We start from the raw sequence: 13,356 nt of genomic DNA, 5'->3' as shown, positions 1-13,356 counted from the left end.
TGTGTTCCCCAAAATATTGTGCACCCTAATAAACTTATCTGGGGTCAGAGACAGAACAGCCACTAGATACAAAGGCTAGAAAATGGTGGCACTCACACCTTAAATCCTAGAATTCCAGAGGTAGAAATCCCTCTGGATCTCTGTGAGTTCAAGGCCACATTGAAAACAGCCAGGCATGGTGACACATGCCTTTAATCCCAAGAAGTGAACCTTTAATCCCAGGGAGTGATGGCAAAAACAGAAAGATATATAAGGCGTGAAGACTGAAAACTAGAAGCATTTGGCTGGTTAAGCTTTCAGGCTTCTAGCAGCACAGTTCAGCTGAGAGCCATTCAGATATGAGGATACAGAGGCTTCCAGTCTGAGGAAACAAGATCAGCTGAGAAGTTGGCCAGGTGAGATTAGCTGTGGCTTGTTCTGTCTCTCTGATCTTCCAGTGTTCACCCCAATAACTGGCCTCAGGTTTGATTTTATTAATAAGAACTTTTAAGATTCCTGCTACATCAACCCTTTACTCTGAGGTAGGATCTGTCTTTGAAGTTGAGGTGTGTTTCTTGTATTCAGAAAAATGGATCCTGTTTTTGTATCCATTCTGTTAGCCTGTGTCTTTTTATAGGCAAATTGAGTCCATTGATATTAAGGGATATTAATGACCATTGTTTGTTAATTCCTGTTATTTTTTGGTGGTAGTGTGTGTGTGTGTGTGTGTGTGTGTGTGTGTGTGTGTGTTTCCCTTCTTTTGGGATTTGTTGATGTGAGGTTATCTGTTGCCTATGATTTAGTGGTTGCAGCTAGTTTCCTTGGGTTGGAGTTTTCCTTCTAGTACTTTCTGTAGGGATGGATTTGTGGATATGTAATGTTTAAATCTGGTTTTGTCATGAAATATATTGTTTTCTCCATCTACAGTGATTGAAAGCTTTGCTGGATATAGTAGTCTGGGCTGGTATCCATGGTTTCTTAGAATCTGCAGAACATCTGTCCAGGACCTCCTGGCTTTCAGAGTTTCCATTGAGAAGTCAGGTGAAATTCTGATAGGTCTGCCTTTATATGTTACTTGACCTTTTTCCTTTGCTGTTCTTAATATTCTTTCTTTACTCTGTATGTTTAGTGTTTTGACTATTATGTGATGAGAGGACTTTTTTGTGGTTCAGTCTATTTGGTATTCTGTATGCTTCTTGTATCTTCATAGGCATGTCTTTCTCTAGGTTGGGAAAGTTTTCTTCTATAATTTTGTTGAATATGTTTTTTGTGCCTTTGAGCTGGAATTCTCCTTCTTCTATCACTATTATTCTTAGGTTTGGTCTTTTTTATGGTGTCCCAGATTTCCTGGATGTTTTGTGTTAAAAATCTGTTGGATTTATAATTTTCTTTGACCAATGAATCTATTTCCTCTATCATATCCACGCCTGAGATTCTCTCTTCCATTTCTTGTATTCTGTTGGTTATGCTTGCCTCTGTAGTTCCTGTTTGTTTACTCTGATTTTCCTTTTCCTGAATTCCCTCAGTTTGTTGTAGGCGGGACAAGGAGGAGAATAAAGCTGGGAAGTGAAAGGCTGAGTCAGAGAGACACTGCCAGCCGCCAAGATGACAAACAGCATGTGAAGATGCCGGTAAGCCACGAGCCATGTGGCAAGGTATAGATTTATGGAAATGGATTAATTTAAGCTGTAAGAACAGTTAGCAAGAAGCCTGCCACGGCCATACAGTTTGTAACCAATATAAGTCTCTGTGTTTACTTGGTTGGGTCTGAGCGGCTGTGGGACTGGCAGGTGAGAGAGATTTGTCCTAACTGTGGGCCAGGCAGGAAAACTCTAGCAACAGTTTGTGTTTTCTTTATTGCTTCTATTTAAATTTTCAGGTCTTGAACTGCTTCCTTCACCTGTTTGATTGTTCTTTCTTGGGTTTCTTGACTTTCTTTAAGAGATTTCTTGATTTCCTCCAGTTTTTCGTTTTGTTTTTTCCTCTATTTCTTTAAGCAAATTTTTTATTTCCTCTTTTAGGTACTCCATCATCCTCATAAAGTTGTTTTTACGATCATTTTCTTCTGGATCATCTGCTTTGGGATGTTCAGGTTTTGCTGTTGTAGGATCACTAGGCTCTGGTGGTGCCGTGTTGCTCTTTATGTTGTTTAATGTGTTCTTACACTGCCGTCTACCATGTCTTCCTTTAATTCAAACAGGTGGGGCTCCAGGTCTCTCTTCTTCCAATTGGTCCAGGTGGGGCCTCTGGCTCCCGTGGTTGTTCTTCTTCCCAGTTGGTCTGTTCTCAATCAGTGCAGGGTGGGCTTATGGCTCCAGTGGTCACTGGTGCCACAGGGGATGATTGCTTAGGTGAGTGGGGTGGGGGAAGAATCTGCTGCCCTATCTTTGGAGATGTACTGGCTGCAGGGGAGGGGCACAGAATGCCCCTGGGGCCTAGGGACTAGTGACCTGGTCTGTCCAATCTGGATATGGGGCCTTTCCTGTTCCCAGTCAGTACAGGAGTGGGCGTGTGGCTCAAGTGTTCGCTGGTGCCACAGGGGATGGTTGGCTTGGTGAGGGGGCAGGGGCCTTTATCAATCTTGATGGTGTCCATAGCTTTTCCTCTGTGGAAACAAAAGCAAAACCTCTTCCCCAATGTAACACATTCTGCCTAGTTTCCATTCTGAGGTCAACACATCTTTAAAGTGTACAGGCTGATTTAATTCAGCAGGGTTTTTTTTCTACTATCCAATGTCTCTCCACAGTTGTTGTTCCTTTCTCATTAGCATTTATAAAGTTTAGAGTTAATAAAACATTGTGTAACCTATCTCTGAGAATCTTTATTACCCCTTTCTGTTTATTAAGCATATCTTTTAAAGTGTGATTAGATCTTTTTATAACTGCTTGTCCTGTACAATTGTGTGATATACCTATAATATGCTTTATGCTGTAATATGCAAACAACTGTTTCATTTTACTAGAGAAATATGCTGGAACATTGTCAGTCTTAATTTGTACAGGTGTCCCCATGGTGGCCATAACTTCTAATAAATGTGTAATTACAGAATCAGTGTTTTTACAACTTAAAGCAATTGTCAATTAAAATCCTGAATATGTATCTATGGTATGGTGCACATACTTTAATTTTCCAAATTCTGCAAAATGAAACACATCAATTTGTCAAATTTCATTTCTTTGAGTACCCTTTGGGTTACTTCCTACAGGTAATGGAGTTTGGTCATACAAAGAACAAGTAGAACATTTTCTTATAATTTCCTTGTCTTGTTGCCAAGTGGTAGAAAAATCTTTCTTCAAACCTTTGTTATTAGTTCTTTTTATAAACTGAAGTTTCTTGCTTTTGAGATATTTGTTGCTAATCTCTCCCAAGAGATTACTGCAATCTCTTTGCCAATGTTCATTTTCTGCCCATAATGAGGCAACTTCAGCATTACTAAAAGATACCACATTTTCTCTTGGGTCTATTCCTATTAATTGATGAAGTCTCAATTTTCTTTTCAGAATCAATTCAGAAACATTCTCTACATAGGTCTTTAATTTTTTAATTTAATTCTGTTTGTGTGGAAAAAATCCATGCTAAGATATTATCTTCTCTCTGTATAAGAATTCCTGAGGGGGAATTCATGGAAGATAGTAAGACCAGGATATAATCAAGCTCTTGATCCAAGCAATCCACATGTGCATCCTCTAATTTCTCTTCTACCAAAGCCAATTTTCTCTCAGCCTCAGCTGATATTTTTCTTAGACTATTAAAGTCCTTATCACCTTGTAAGGTTTGAAATAAATTACTTAGTTCTTTAGTAGTTAATCCTATTGTGGGTCATAACCAGTTAATATCTCCCAGTAACTTTTGAAAATCATTAAGAGCGGAAACTGGAGAGATGGCTCAGCAGTTAAGAGTACTGGCTGCTCTTCAAGAATACCCAGGTCCAATTCCCAGCACCCACATGGCAGCTCACAACTGTCTGTGAGTCCAGTTCCAGAGGATGAGACACCCTCACACAGACATACATGAAGACAAAACATCAATGCACATGAAATAAAAATAAATAAATTATTTTTAAAAAGAAAGAAAATCATTAAGAGTTTGTAATTGACCTCTCCTGTTTTGTACTTTCTGTGGTTGAATTTTTGTAAACCTATCATTATATCACAGGTAATTACTAGAATCTCCTCTTTGTATTTTTTCAGGAGTAATTTATAATCCCCAACAAGGCAAATTTTTCTTTACTTCTTCAAACACTTTTTTCTAAGGTATCTGCATCTGATCAGCTACTAAGATATCACCCACACCATGGTAAATTACAGATTGAGGAAACTGTTTATGAATTATTCCCAATGGCTATTGTACAAAATATTAACACAGGTAGGGCTGTTTAACATTCCTTGTGGAATAACTTTCCATTGATATTTTTGACAGGTTGAAAATTATTATAATTAGGCACCATGAAGGCAAATTTTTCACTATCCTCTTCTTGTAAAGGTATAGTAAAAAAGCAGTCTTTTAAATCAATCACTATAATAGACCCTCTTTTAGTTAATAAAGAAGGCAAGGGAATTCTAGATTATAAAGTGCCCATTGACTGAATCACCTTATTTATGTCTCTTAAATCTGTTAACATTCTCCATTTTCCAGATTTCTTTTTAATGACAAATACAGAAGAATTCCAAGGACTGGTTGATTCTTCAATATGTTGAGCATCTAGCTTCTGATTTTGGTCAGCTAGTAGCTAGCTCTGCCCTCTAATTCAAGATAAACTTCATTGGCACAGCAGAGCGGCAGTGCGAACAATTCTCCCTCAACTCTTTTCCATTTCTTCTCCTTTCTAAGTGTGCCTCTCTTAACTCTTTCCCCAACATTTCCTTACTCCTCTAAAGCTTTCCCTCCCTCCATGTGGCTACTTGTGCACCATGTATCCACCTTCCATGTGAGCTTCAATGGCTTTTTCCTTCTCTTCTTCATCCTCCTCCTCCAGAAAGCTGCCGAGATTCACAGCTCACCTGCCCTGGAGTTCTCTTTCAAATTCTAATAAAACTTATGCTTCCATTTAAGTCCATTCATAAATTCTCTGATTAATGAGACTAAGAACCCCAAAATGGGGACCCTAATTTCCAATGTTAGAAGAAGGGGAACTTTTAAAGTGCATAATATATGTATGTATGTGTGTGTGCATATATATTTGTACTTTTTATTTTTAAATCTATCTTATTAACTAATAATGACAATAGTACATTCATAAATGATTATGTGATGTTTTGAAACATCTATAAAGTACTGATTGCCTGACTCTATTAGTTTCTTTTCTTTTGCTGTGATAAAGTATCATGAGCAAGGCAACTTAAAAAAGAAGGTGTTTAAGCCCGGAGTAGTGGCGCACGCCTTTAATCCAGCGCTCAGGAGGCAGAGACAGGCAGATTTGCAACACAAATGTTAAATCAGATTTATAATTAAAAAAAAAAACTGGAGCCAGATATTGGGGTAAAGGCTGAAAGATCAGAGAGACAAAAGAACAAGTGACTGGCACGTATCACCTCACCAACTCCATGAATCCTCTGACTGAATGTCTTTGAGTCCTCAGCCCAAAGCTCTCCAGCCAAAAAGGCTCCAGTTCCTGTCTCCTCACACCTCATATACTTTTCTCCACCCAGCCATCACTTCCTGGGATTAAAGCCATGTGTGCTTCCCAGTACTGGGATTAAAGGTGTGTCACCACTGCCTGGCCGTTTTCTCTCCTAGACTGAGTCAATCTCACGTAGTCGAGGGTGGTTTTGAACTCACAGAGATCCAGACAGATCTCTGCCTTCTGAGTGCTAGGATTAAAGATGTGTGCCACCACTATCTGGCCTCTATGTTTAATCTAGTGGCTTGTTTCATTCTCTGATCTTCAGGCAAATTTTATTAGGGTATACAATATATCACCACACAGATCTCTCCGTTTGAAGCCAGCCTGATCTACTGAGACAGTTCCAGGATAGCCAGGGCTACACAAAGAAACTATATCTCAAAAAAAAAAAAAAATACACACGTGTGTGTGTGTGTGTGTGTGTGTGTGTGTGTGTGTGTATTTAATTGGGCTTATGGTTTCAAAGAGGTAGAGTCCATGACAAGGGAGCAAAAGCATGGTGGCAGGAACAGCTGAGAACTCACATCTTGGTCTGTAAGTAGGAGGAAGAAAGAGAAGTACACTAAGAAAGGTAGGAGTCTTTTCAAATCTCAAACCCTGCTCCAAGTGACATACCTCCTCCAACAAGACCACACCTCCTAACCCTTCCCAAACAGTTCCACCAACTGGAGATGAAGTATCCAAGTGGCTGAGAATTAGCAGGGGATGCATCTCATCCAAACCACCACACTCACTGTTGACATATTTGAACTTTGTTCTCTCAATTATTTTTGAAATATACAGTATTAGTGACTATTGTTGCTCTGCTAATAAAATCATACTAAGTGCCCATCATTGTATAAGCAGGTAAAGAAAATGTGCTATGCATACATACATAATTAAATAACATTCAGATTTTCAAAAAAATCAAAAGTAGGCTGGGGAGATGGCTGAATGGGTAAGAGCACTTGTGCAAGCATGATGACCCGATTTCAGATCCTCAGCACCTAGTGAAAAACTGTGTACCTATAAGTCCAGCACTGGGGTAGGGCAGAGGCAGGAGGATTGCTGGGCTTTTTTGGCTGCCAGCCTAGCCCAAAAGTGATAAGTTTCAGGTCCAGTGGGAGACCTTGTCTCAGAGGAATAAGGCAGATAATGAAGAGGATCCAGATGTGTTCTTCTGCCTCCCCCGCCCTGCACCCCACATACAACTATATCACTAGGGTATTGTCTCTGCTCTCCCAACCCCCCCCCCCACAATTCTATCAACCACTAGGGACACCATGGATGCATCTAGGCAATGTAAGTGAAATCAGCATTTGAAATTTAGAATCTCTCAGGATGCTGCCCTCTGTGAATGCTGCAGTAAATAAATATACAGGGGAATCCTATACCTGGCACTATGATTTTTATTTCATAATCCATGGCTTCTGGAAGCAGCATTGTCTATCCACACTCATATCTCCTAACTCTTTTTTAAATTATATTTTTAGTTAGCTTTACAGGACAGTAGGACCATGTAGTTTTTCACATATCTTCCTTCATTAAACCTCCCCATCCCCTTCTCTTGCCTCCCACATCCCCCCTTCCATCCCCACCTAAACCATTATTCCCCCTTTCTGCATTCCCACTAGAAAGTCTGATGCCCCAGCATCCAGGGGCTTTTGTACTATCAAACATTTGGAGGTGGGACTGATAGTGGGTGGTAGGGGTAAAAATGAAGGACCTTGTTTCCTCTCTACCTGTTGATTCCTGATAGGCTAGAAGCCGGAGGGTTCTCTGCACTCTCTAAAAGACAACATCTCCCATCAGATTAGCATATCTGGGAGGCATAAGTGACTCACTCTTTCTTGTCCTAGTCCTAGACACAAGCTTCCTTCACCAGAGTTCTTAGTTATTCCTTTGTGTTGTATGGGGAGTCCTGCCTTGCCCTCAGCACTGAGGACAGGCTGCCCTGGCCTGTGGACTGGCCAGTGGATTACCTGGTTCTCACACTCTGCCTTTTTGTATAAATTCACCCTTATTAGTAAGTAGGAGGATATTCTAGCTCATCATTGCTCCCTTTTTTTCCATTTTCAACTGTTCATAACTTGGGCAGGAAGACCAGAGACTCAAGTGGGTGGCTCACATTTCATGGGATGTTATCTTATTATTTCTTAGAATTTACTTCCTAAGGAGGCAAAACTGCTAAAGATTTCAGTGTCTACCCAAGCAGTGTTTCTCTAAGGCAGATTATCTGTCTCCAAATCACAAGAAAATTGGCATGAGAGAATGAAGCAGTTAAACTACAGCTTTTAGACCTAACAGTATATTTTTTATTGCCATCACAGAAAAAGAAAGGAAAGAGAGGTGGGATCCTAGAATCTGCATCTCAGGTAAGCCTCCAGGATTGATTTTAAGGCAAATTCCCAAAAGCACTCATTACCACTAATCCTAAGAAAACCCTAAGTAACATATTATAGTGACCAAAGCCTCTCCACTGACTAAAGGAAGACTGAAGACTATGACTTGGTGCTGAGGACTGAGTTCACATCCCAGAGCCCTCGTGAAGGCAGATAGGATTGCATACGCAATCTACATATGATACAATGTACTTCTACAATGGTATGGAAGCAGAGACAAGCGATTCACAGAGGTTCCAAGCTCAGTAAGCCCAGTACAATGGTGAACTCAAGACCTTGTCTAAAGCAGGTGGAAGGTGAGCATCAGCACCCAAGGTTGTCTTCCAACCCCTACATCAGCACCATAGCACCAAAGTACCTGTGTTCACCCACATGAATGTATACAAACAGAGAGAGAGAGAGAGAGGGGGAGGGGGAGGGAGGGAGGGAGGGAGGGAGGGAGAGAGAGAGAGAGAGAGGGAGAGAGAGAGGGGGGAGGGAGGGAGGGAGGGAGGGAGGGAGGGAGAGAGAGAGAGAGAGAGAGAGAGAGAGAGAGAGAGAGAGAGAGAGAGAAAAGAAAGCAAACTTGAAATGTCAAGAACTTGCACATGCTGGCTAGAAATATTCATGAGTCTATTAAAGAAATAGATAAATAGCTTTCTGCCTCTATTAGTGATGGTACTTCAAAGCTGAGAGGCATCAAAGAAGAGGGATAAATAGGATAAATGAAAGCTGTGGCCTCAATTATTTATTAGTATGGTAGAAAAATGAAATTTGGGGGACATACAGCCTTCAATGTATTCTAAATAAACTGTTCTTGCCTGGCTAGATTAATTAGTACATTTAAAAGGATGGGTGTTAATTAGTTGCCTTTACATTGCTCTACCTGCCCACATATGAGTGAGGAATTATCTACTTCTTGTTAATTGGCTATTAACAGTGGGATGCAATTGCCTCAGAAATGAGTCCCTTGAAAGTGCTTATGTCTAATGTTGGGAAATGTATTTGTATACATGTTTGCATATGAGCCAAGAAATACTACTCCATACTTCCTAAACCAGGCATAAGCCACCTTCACTGCCCCAGACATTTCCCTAGGTACCAAAACATGCAGCACTGGGCAAATTTGTGTGTTTAACCACATTTGGTTCATTTATTATTGAGTTTCATTTTTTATATTCATATTAGAAGATTAACTTTCATCAAGGTCAAAAGGATTCACATGTGCTAATCTTTACATGCATTGTGATGCTGTTTTACATCCCTTAACACCTTGGTAACATCTATCAGTGTGGCCCAATCCCAGAAGCTCCTCTGCTATCATTCCCTGCTGCATACCCAACCTCCAAGAGCTGCCACTGTTTTGTCATTTTGACAGTTTTGTCTCATCTTAAACTTTACAAAGTATCATATAATACACGTCCTTGTGTGTCAGGCTTCCTTCCATAACGTAAGATCTACCAGATGGCGACTGGTCTTTGAACAAAAGCAAGGTTCATAGCCAGAGCAAAAGCAACTGGGTGCTGTGATGAGACACAGAGGAAAAAAATGCAGATGTTGCCAAAGACGGCACTAGATGTGTCCTTACAGTGAAAAGTGGATGAGCTGTGCTGGCTTTCAATGCTGGCAAAAACACACATCGTCCCCAACTCCTCTCCTCTGTGGCATACCTAAAGCATTCCAGACAGTCAGTCTTTCCCAAGAGAAAGCCACCACAGGGTCCTCAAATCTAGGCATATGTCAGGATTCACTGAGGATGCTTGAAAATTCCAGCTGGAGGGCTGAGCCCCAAGAATTTCTGACTCAGTGGGTTGGGTGAGTAGAAAGTTTGCATATGAATCAGGTCACAAGTTTATCCTGCTAGTTTGGGGGAGTTTGAGAGTAACTACTATATAGTCAGCAGTTGTTTGACTTAGGAAGACCAGCAAGGGCAAGGTAGAAAACACCCTGTGCTGTAATGATAGTTGGAGTGCAATGGTACGAACAGCCTAAATTCAAATCCTCTTGCTGCCATTTGCACTCCAGATGACTCTAGATTAATGACTTCCCTTGAGTTTCAGGTCCCCCTTCAGGAAGTATGTGGTAAGAATGTTCACCTAACAGAGGTGCTAGATGAAGAGAATGTGCCAAGCTTCTAGGATGAGCTTTGCTCTGGATAAGTGAGTTGCATAAATTGATGGGCAAATTGAAAGTATGTGTTATGTATAAGCATGTGTTACAGTTTAGTGACCAAGCACCTTGGGCAATTTCACCTGTTTTTGATGTCCTGACTTCTCAACACTGATGATACTTTTTCCTAAGCCATGAAAATAGTTTCAGTGGAGCTACTCTATAATGAGGCAACAATATCCATACTAGACACCACAGGCTAGCAAATAAAAAGCCCAATGCCAGGATGGGTTATCACTTTTGAAGTTATCAGCTAGTGAGGTCCCATAGACCCTCCCACAAACATTACAGGTTATCACATACTCTTGGTTACCCTCCAGAAATCAACAGTAAGACTCTACTGCTAAAGAGAGCACATGTTGACTCATATGGAGAAATCAAGCTAAGATTCATCTGCAAGCTTCATCCCTCCTGGTTAACTCTCGTAGTACTAGAAGGTGCTAGGCATGCTACCAAGAGAAAAGCAACCATCAGTCTCATCAAGCTGCAGACCCTGCAAGGCACAATAATTAAAGGATTGGCAAGACATGCCCAGTGATACAATGGTGGCATGTATATCCTGAGACTAACCAACCACTTTCTGATTTGACTTCATTCTTGATTTCTTCTTCAGCCCACTCATCATTCAGTAATGGGTTGTTTAATTTCCATAAGTTTAGGTGTTTCCTAGAGATTTATTTGCTACCCATTTTAAGTTTAAATGCATTATGGCCAGATAAGATACACAGAGTTATTTCAATCTTTTTTAATTTTTAAAGATTTTTTTTGTGTGTTCCAGAATGTGGTCTTTTTTAGAGGAGCTTCTGTGTGCTGATGAGAAGAATGTACATTCTTTGGTGTTTGTGTGGAATATTCTGTAGATATATGTTATGCCCACTTGACATATGATTGCTATTAATTCTGATGGTTCTTTATTTTTTACCAGATGAGCTGTCATTTGGAGAAAGTGGGGTACTGAAATCAGCTACCATTAATGGTTGATGTTAACCTGTGTTTTTAAATCCAGTAGTATACTGTTTGTGAAATTGAAATTAAGTGTACCAGAGATTGACTTGTATATGGTTAGGATGGTATTGTCTTATGTTTAACTTTGCCTTGATTAGAATGAAGTGTCTCTAGCTCTTCCAAATAGTTTTAGTTTGAAGTCTATTTCATCAGATATTTGAATTGCAATGCCTGCTTGCTTCCTCATCCCATTTGATTGGAGTACTTTTGTCCATCATTTTACTCTAAGGTGGTACCTATCTCAAAAACTAAACTGTGTCGCTTTTAAAACTATCTTGTAGACAACAGATAGGTAGACTTTGTTCTTGATACAGTCAGTCAGCATGTGTTTGTTTAGTGGAGAATTAAGGCCATTAATATTTAAAGTTATTGTTGAAATGTGTGTGCTAATTGTGTCATTGTGTTGTTGGTTTTGGTGCTGTTCTTTGTATAATTATGGCTTTGCATTTATCCCCACAGTCTCTCTGTATGCTCAATCCCCTCTTCAGCCCAAAATACTGTTTCCTGTATTCTCCTTAGGTTTTGTTTGTTGGATATGAATTTTGTGGCCATTTATATGGTAGAAAGTTTTTCTCCTTCAACTCTGGTGGACTGTTTTTCTGGTATATTATTCTAGGTTGGCTGTTGTGGTCTTTTAGGATTTGGAATGTATTGTTTTGGGGTCCTCTAGCTTTTGAAGTTTTTGTTAAGAAACCAGGTGTTAGCATTATTCGTAATAGCCAGAACCTGGAAACAACCTAGATGCCCCTCAACTGAAAGAATGGATAAAGAAAATGTGGCACATATACACAATGGAGTACTACTCAGCAGAGAAAGACAATGATATCATGAAATTTGCAAGCAAATGGATGGACTAGAAGATATTATCTTGAGTGAGGTAACCCAGACTCAGAAGGACAAACATAGTATATACTCACTCATAAGTGGATACTAGATGTGAGGGAAGGGATGGCCAGACTGCAACCCACAACTCCAGAGAAGATAGCTAACAGGGAGGGACACATGGATGACCCTGTGAAGAAGAGGTGGATGGGATCTGCATGGGCACACTGGGTGGGGAGGGGGTGGCAGAGGGCAAGGAATAGGGGATGAGAGCATGGGGAAATAGGTTAGATGACCTGGAGCAGGGACAGAGTGGGAGGGCAGGGAGGAGGATGCCATAATAGATGAGGACATCATGGGAATGGGAGGAGGCAGGGTTCTGGGGAGGCTCTCAGGAATCCACTGGGATGACCCCACCTTGATCTACTGGCAGTGGTCCAGAGGGTGCCTGGACTGGTCTACTCTGGTCTAACAAATAACCTAGCTGTCATCATAGAGCCTTTGTCCAGTGACTTATGCAGGCAGATGCAGAGATCTACGGCCAGGCACCAGGCTGAGCTCTGGGAATCCAATTGATGAGAAAGAGGAGAGATTCTGCAGGTGGAGGATGTCAAGATCATGATGGGAGGATGTGCAGAGATGACTGGCCACACTAGTGGAAGCCCATGAACTGTGGACTGGTGGCTGTGGAGCCCCCATGGGACTGAACTGGGCCCTCTGGATACGGAAGACGGTTATTCAGCTCAAACTGTTTGGGGGGTACCCAGGCAGGGGGATCGAGATCTGTCCCTGGTCTATGGGCAGGCTTCTGGGAATCCAGTGCCTGCAGTGTGATGCCTCGCATAGCCTTTGTACAGTGGGAAGGAACTTAAACCTGCGTGGGCTCAGTGTGCTGGGGTCTGCTGACTCCCCATGGGAGACCTCGATTTGGGGATGTGGGGATGTGGGGTGGCTCGGGAAAGAGGGCTGGGGGGTGGGGGAGGGAGGAGGAGGGATCTGTGGATGGTATGTGGAGTGAGTAAAGAATTTCTTAATAAAGAAAAAATAGGAAAAAAAGAAACCAGCTGTTATTGTGATGGGTTTTCCCTTATATGTGACGTATTTTTTCTCTTACAGGTTTTAATATACTTTCTTAGTTCTATATAATTAGTGTTTTAACTATGATATTCCCTGAGGATTTTCTTCTCTGATCTTGTCTATTTGGTGCTCTGTGTGCTTCTTCTATCTGTATGGATGTGTCTTTCCTTAGTTTGGGGAAGTTTTCTTCTATGATCCTGTAGAAGATCTGGTCTAGGCCATTGACTTGAGATTCTTCTCCCTCATCTATGCCTATAACTATAAGTTTTGCTTTTTATATTCATTTTATTTTCCCTTGTATCCTATATTTTCTGTATGTTC

The sequence above is a fragment of the Peromyscus eremicus genome, chromosome 1, assembly GCF_949786415.1.
Source record: "Peromyscus eremicus chromosome 1, PerEre_H2_v1, whole genome shotgun sequence".
Lineage (NCBI taxonomy): Eukaryota > Metazoa > Chordata > Mammalia > Rodentia > Cricetidae > Peromyscus > Peromyscus eremicus.
The sequence above is the reverse complement of the archived record's forward strand: the minus strand, read 5'-3'. Positions refer to the sequence as shown.